Raw genomic sequence first — 7,774 nt, 5'->3', positions numbered from 1 at the left:
TTAGAGTTTATCCCAAGGAAATCATCAGAGCTGTGAGCAAAGATGTAAAATTTTGGCAAAATATGAAATGCTAATTGTCTGGTAACAGTAGTAAGGAATTTATGGGAATCCTATGCAGCATGCAATGTTAAAATATCAATGTAACTGATAGATTTGTAACTGTACAAAACAGACTCTAAATCAGCATCTGACCTTTGGCACTTCCTTTATAAAAGAGTGTATATTGGTACACATAAAAGAGATTAATTGGAAATATTCCCAAAGTTAAGTAAGAGTTGGTAGGATTGTGCATATTTCATTTTCTTTGTGCTTTTTCCAGTTTTCTCTAAATATAAGTTACATCTGGAATCAGGTAATGAATAAAATTTTGATAATCCAGTTTCTGTATCCACATCTTATTTTGTCCATAGAATGATGCAGGTAGAACATGTACCACGCAGGGTTAAGGATGGAGAGGTTGGTGAGGAAATGGAAGCTCTCAGTACAAAACTCAAATGCTCCTTCTGGAATTACAGAAGTTCACATATATTTACACAATTCTGCATCTGAGATATACTGAAGCCTTTCTGAGTTCAACAAACCATGGAAATTCCTGTTCCTCCCCGAACAACACAATGTTTTGATTCTTAGCTGAGCATATAAGACACTTAGTATGGAGGTGATGTGTAAAACTGTTGACAAAGAGAAAAATATATCTGCCCCAAAGGACTCCTCATGGGATCCAATTCATAGCCAGTGTCATTTACAGAGTAAACTCTTGCACTCCGCATTGCAGCATGGCCAACAACTGAACTACCCAAAATGCATATGCTAATCACAGTGCTAGCATTACACGTAAACTACAAGTTCACAAGAATGTTTTCTTGACCTCTGTTGTGGTAGCTATGTAGGATACAAGACAGTATGGCATAACCTGAGGTACTGAGTAGATAAGATAGATAGAGAATAATGAATAATGTCACCAATCTCTCTTCCTTCTTTTGTCAAAGGAAAAGTGTTCTCAGAGTTTAACTAAAGAAAAAGAGTCTTATTCCAGAAAATCCACCGGTCCATTTAACTCACAAAACCGTTCCTTCAGTCCTTTTCCTGAACCGTGGCTGTGGCAGGGGAGGTAAACAGGATCCAGTAGTTTGGAGGAGGCTTGTCGTCCTGCACTGAACACAGTCAAGACTGAAAGGAGTATTGCATAGTCTAGGACAGTGGTCGGCAAACTGCGGCTCGCGAGCCACATGCAGCTCTTTGGCCCCTTGAGTGTGGCTCTTCCATAAAATACCACGTGCGGGTGCGCACATACAGTGCGATTGAAACTTCGTGGCCCATGCGCAGAAGTCGATATTTTGTGGAAGAGCCACACTCAAGGGGCCAAAGAGCTGCATGTGGCTCGTGAGCCGCAGTTTGCTGACCACTGGTCTAGAGTGTCCAAATGCTTCCTTGGCCAGGATGAAGCCTCACTTCTTTCTTAAGGCTGGGAACACTGTCCTTCCACCAAGGCACAGACCCCTGATGGGGCTATCAGTTCACCTGACACCCCAAGCAATTACTGCCACCTGATCCCTCATCATTGTTCTCTATCTCACAAGACTTTCCAACATCATCTGACACATACATCACCATTGAGAATTCTCATGTCCTTCAAAATGTGATTAAGTCTTTGTAGTCTGTTTCTTTTGGACACATCTTGAATCTGGTATTCGAGGCCATGCTCTCCAAGTAGATAGAAAATGTTTTGTCAGCTGTGGGTCCCTCTTAGGTAAATGATACCACCTGGTTGGCTGTAGGTGTGTAAGTGGGAAGGCACACTGGACTCAAGGCACACTTGGGCCTTGTGCAGGCTGTACTGGCAATAGCTCCCACCTGTGGAAATAAAGCCTGAGGAGTTCTTCATAAGCCCGAGACACAAATCTGAACACAAATTAGGTGAAATAATGTGTTAATTCTTGAGCCCAGTAATTCTTCACGTGAGGTGTTGGCCCAGGCCTCACTGAGAAGCTGGCATAGTGTTTGGAGTGTGTTTAAGGGGTTGGGGGGGGTGTGGGGGGGGGACTAGTGTGTCCACCTACTATTAGGGAGCTTAGGACTTTTCTTTGAACACAAGAAAAGTTGTATTTTGGGATTATTCTCATGAGACAGCTCCTCCCCACCTTCTGATCAGATTCACCCAAGGAGTCTGTACAGAGTGATGCTTAGCTGCCATCCTTACAGGTTCTGCCTTCACTCTTCCAGCAGTGGGACCTGGGCATTGCTTTTTGCTGTATGTTTCAAACTCATCCCAGATGATGCTAATGTGTAGCCAGAGTTGACAACCACCTGTCTGTGGCTTGGCTTGTAGGTGGCTTTGCTCCTCACAGCGTGTTCTGAGGACCCATAGCATTGGGGGCTCATTTCCTGTGGCTGCGGTAAAAAATCACAGCAGATTGGGCGTCGCAGTGTCTTCGGGCCTCTAGAAAAAATACGGCAGACTGGGTAACTGGTAAATAACAGAAATGCATTCCTCACAGTTCTGGAGGCTGGGAAGCCCAAGATGGAGGCCTTGGCAGTGTCGGCATCTAGTGAGAGCCAGCTTTGTGGTTCATGGACAGGGCCTTCTAGCTGTAAATTCACATGGCAGAGGGCTGAGGGACTTTCTTGGGGTTCTGCTATAGGGACACGAATCCCATTCATGAAGCCTGTGCCCTCTGATTTAGTAACTTCCCTGTGGCCCCACCTCCTAATGCCATCCCCTTGGAGGTTAGGATTTAACGTAGGAATTTGGGAGGAACACAAACATGCACACAGTGTCTCAAAACAACACACATTTATTTTTTTCGTTCTGGAAGTCATAATACTGAAATCAATATCAGTGCGTGAAAATCAAGGTATAGGCTGGGGCACCCGCCCAACAGGGAGACTGGGAGAGAATCAGTTCCTTGCCTTTTCCAGCTTCTGGAGCTGCATTCTGTGTTTTTTGGCTCCTGCCTCCATCCTCCATCCAGCAGCATTTTGCTTGAGTGGTCACATCGCCTTGTGCTGTCATCACATCTCCCTCTGCCTTCCTCTTGGAAGGAGATTGTGATTACATTTAGGGCCCCACCTGGATAATCTGGGGTAATTTCCCCCATCCAAGGTCTTATCTTTGAAGACCCTTTGCCATGCAGGTGACATCACAGTTCCAGGTGTCAGTCCCCTGTTATCTGTGAGGCCATGATACAGGAGCCTACCACAACTGCAGAATGTGGGCTCACAGGAATGCAACCACAGGGCCCACCTGAGACCCGTGTGAATCAGAATCTGCATTTTATCAAGATCAACCTGTGATTCACCCACACACTAAAATGGGAGAAGCACAGTACTATGGCATCTTATGCAAATATTCTCTCATAATGGAGTCCCATGTCAAATGCAGATGAAGGAGTATTTTACTAGGAGCCTTTTCAGGTGGGGATAGATGATCAATGAGCAATCATTTCCCCAAACACCATAAATAAGTGCTCATCTAAACATCAGTAGAAAACAGAATTGAAGGCACATGCCCTAAACCTAAATCCCAGGATAGCAGAGCTGTTGCTTATTTCTGATATTTGGTATAAGGCTTTCTTATTTTAAAATAGAAATCCAGTATATAAGAAAGGTAAATAAGCACTAATATAAATTTAAAAAACACTCCTTTGATAAAACTACGAAGCAATTTGAAGCTTTTTTATTTTAGAGCCAGATGAAAATCTAAAAGTGAATTTCTAATTACAAGTATTTTATATTAACTTCAATATTCATTAAATTAACTGTGAGAGCTTCAGATATTTTGAAGCTCACAAGAGTGTGAAAACTGGTTGGTTTCAGCCTCAAGGAATCCTAAGAGATGAAGAAGATAGGACTGGGAAGCCCAGACTGCCCTACTGGTAGGAATGTTTGTCTTCTCCTTTGCCCCTGGGATTAAAGACACCACTTTGCTTTTACCAAGAAATTGCCTTTCCCATTGGCCTTTGTGGAATCTGCTCCCAAACTGTTGATTGTAACTTAGAGTAAGTAGCTTCCCACATTATATAAGTGGTAAGATATCTATCTATCTATCTATCTATCTATCTATCTATCTATCTATCTATTTTACTTCCTGGCCATTTTTCATCCTGATGTTAATGTGTTTACTAATCTAAAACTGAGTCCTTATGCTAATTTTCTACTTTAATATGAAGGCTGCAGAAGGGTAATTTTATTCCAAATCATCATAAGTACATCAAGGCATTTGGCACCAAGTTGTAACAGCAATGTTTGCTTCTCTATGCCTAGTACCCTGCTTCCAGAGTTACCCTCAGGAATAAAGAAGTATCTGTATATATGTTAGAATCACATAAATTAGTTTCTAAGGCGATGGCAGCCATTTTTTTAGGAGAGATTATGGACACCAAACAGTGTAGAGATATAATACAAATCTTTACTTTTCCTAAAGAAAAGCCGGTAAAGCTAAGTGTTACCCCACATCCTTTCTGGAGCATGTACACAAGATGAGGAGTCTTTAAAAAATCCAATTAGCTAAAACAGGAGAAACATTTGCTCATAAACTTGAAGGTGCTTGTTCATATTTCAAGAACACACGCACATCCATGGTGGTCTCCACCTGGTTACTCACAGGAGTCCAGGCCCAGCAGCAACATCACTTGGAGCTCAGCAGACATGGAACCTCAGGTCAGTTGTGGTCCTCAGCCTTGAATCCAGGGCTACAGCGCTCAGCCACCTCTTCACCTTTAATGAGCCCTTACCTGGTAGCTAGAGGGTTTGATTCAGGATTAAGAACCTTTAAGAATTCTGATGCAGTGATGTTTTAAACAATGAAAGAATATGAGACACACAAAGCTATTTTTGCTTTTGTTACAAGTTATTTTAACATGAACTATTCATGAGTGAAGAATGTATATAGCCCAAACCAAATGCTTACTATAAAAGTAAAACATATTAAACCACAAATACAAAAAGTCTTTAAAAATATTAGTTTGATTTCAAAACTATCTCCAAATGAATGGAATCTCAGATGGGGCAAACAAATGGCTGAAAGTCAAATATTGCAGTCTTGGTCTATGCTCCAGGATTTATTCTAAATCTTTCATTACATTGTAAATTGTTTCATTAAGATTTAAGTGTGGTTGAGCATTGACCTATGAACCAGGAGGTCATGGTTCTAGTCCCAGTCAGGGCATATGCCCAGGTTGTGGGTTTGATCCCTAGTGTGGGGCATGCAGGAGGCAGCCGATCAATAATTCTCTCTCATTGATGTTTCTCTCTCTCTCTCCCCCTCTTCCTTCCTCTCTGAAATAAATAAAAACATATTTTAAAAAACTTAAGGGTGATGCTTACACATACCATTCTCCTTAGAAGATATATATTGGTACATTTTTTCTATTTGAAATTTCCCCTTTTCCATTTTTATAGATAAAAAGGCAGATAAAGTTAATGAGGTGAATTCGTAATTTACCCCTCTCAGCAATTTAGGTTGAACTCTTGAGCTTTACTGCAACCTAGTTAATTAGGAGAACAAAAGAGGAAAGTTAAACTATGTTGCTTTTAAATCCCCAGTTTAACCTGTATAAACAACAACTCTACGTGAAAAGAAATCAAACTGAGTATTTACATAAGACACATAACTTCTTACAACTATTATGTTATACAGACACATAGAAACCTACATCCTAAAGATTACAGTGAATAGAATTGTCAAAGTCTCCACAATGAACTATTTTAAATTTAGTCCTGGCTGACAGTGCACTGTAGGATTATGGTAAACCTAGGGTAGGGGAGACACTATAAAGATCCATGATTTTCTGCAGAACTTAAATCTCAAACCCACACAGGAATTTTTTTCAGACATAATAGCTAAAACAACTCTACACAGATTACTCTTTTTAGAATAATACTAAAAGTAGATGAAAATATTTTCAGCAAGAAATGCAATTCTGACAGCACAATCACACAAGCATGTTTTTAACAAGACAGCACGCAATACCGAGTGCAAGCAAAAGCTGCATAAGTACATCAATATGAGAAGCAACAACAGATTCAAGAAAGATGTTTAATTTACTCTCCCTGATGTGACGGCATTTATACACAGGTGCCAACCACTGCAACGCCAACAACTACAAGAAACCAGAAAACAAATGACATGTAAGTCTAAAAAGTAATGCCAAGTTTCAAAATCCAGGAGAAGAAATTAATGTTGGTTACATTGCAGTGGGCAGAAATATTATTTTATTTAAGCCCATATTCATTCATATTCTATCTGGACTCTTCACTGTGTAAACGCAGCTCCCTGGTATCAGTTAGGGTCTGCAGTAAGTCAGGCAAGAGTCTTCGCTTAATTTGGAATATTACTCAAAGCTTTTTTGGAATATTAAGATTTGTTACTACATGGACATGTAGACTACAAAAGAATATACTATACCAACACAGGATAGAATCATATAAAAGGTCAGGTACTTCTAGACTGGTTTACTTAATGTCAAGCTATGAAAACTATAGAAACTAAAAAAGGCGTTAAAATGCACTTGTTCACATTAGTATTTTGATTTAAGTGGCATCCAAATTTGGGACACTTACGCACAGTCAGAACAATCACAGCAACAAGTCTTCCATCTGAGAAAAAGTAAAGCCAGTTTGAAGGTAATTGAGCACACGTGGGTCTCCACATTTTAATTTTGATCAGATCATTTATAAACTACAGCAAAGAAAAGTTTATCAGTCTAGTTTAGTGTGACTGCTAGTGCATCCAGCTCATTTTGATCACAGAGCCCTTCTTATACAATTCCAAGCTTACGGTTCAATTTCTGAAACTCTTAATAGGACCTGACTTGTTTTTGTGCTGTAGTAACCCCACCAGGTTCTAAAAAATTGGTATTATTGTAAATATTAGATAATTATTATATAAATTATATTTTACTACATTAAAGGGAAATCATTTTAAGAACGTATTATCCCTTTCTGGTTGGTTTAGTTCAGTATTCAGTCTATCCTTATGATTTTGTTAGAAATTTCACTTATATTGTTCCTCAAAAGTGAGTCTGTGGAATAAGCTACGAATGGAGTTCTATTAACTGATTACATAAACCTATTTGGCAGTCTTCCCAAACTATACATTATTGTAAAAATCTTTCCTCATGCACCCTCACCCCCAAGTTAAGATCTTAATTATGAAGAACTTTCTATGAAAGCAAGTGAAACACTGGGGCACATGGACAAATTGAGCATGGAAACTTCAACATGCATTTTTGACGGTGTAGAGCAGCGGTTCTCAACCTGTGGGTCGCGACCCCTTTGGAGGTCGAAGGACCCTTTCACAGGGGTCGCCTAAGTCCATCGGAAAACACATATATAATTACATATTGTTTTTGTGATTAATCACTATGCTTTAATTATGTTCAATTTGTAACAATGAGAATACATCCTGCATATCAGATATTTACATTATGATTCATAACAATAGCATAATTACAGTTATGAAGTAGCAACGAAAATAATTTTATGGTTGGGGGTCACCACAACATGAGTAACTGCATTAGAGGGTCGCGGCATTAGGAAGGTTGAGAACCACTGGTGTAGAGAGTAATAAGAAATACTATAAAATCTTAAATGTTAGAAATGTTCAGTAGTACCTCTACTCCCAAACTGCCATTATTTTTATTAAATTAGGTCAAAGCATACAATGTCTTGTTTACCTCTGCTCTTTTAATTTCATTTAAAAAAATCAAGTGTTTAGTGAATTTAAATGGATTTGGATTTATTGGCACAGTGAACCTTTGACAACAGTGTTGAG

This window comes from Myotis myotis, unplaced genomic scaffold, assembly GCF_014108235.1.
Source record: "Myotis myotis isolate mMyoMyo1 unplaced genomic scaffold, mMyoMyo1.p scaffold_m19_p_18, whole genome shotgun sequence".
NCBI lineage: Eukaryota > Metazoa > Chordata > Mammalia > Chiroptera > Vespertilionidae > Myotis > Myotis myotis.
Note: the sequence above shows the minus strand (reverse complement) of the source record.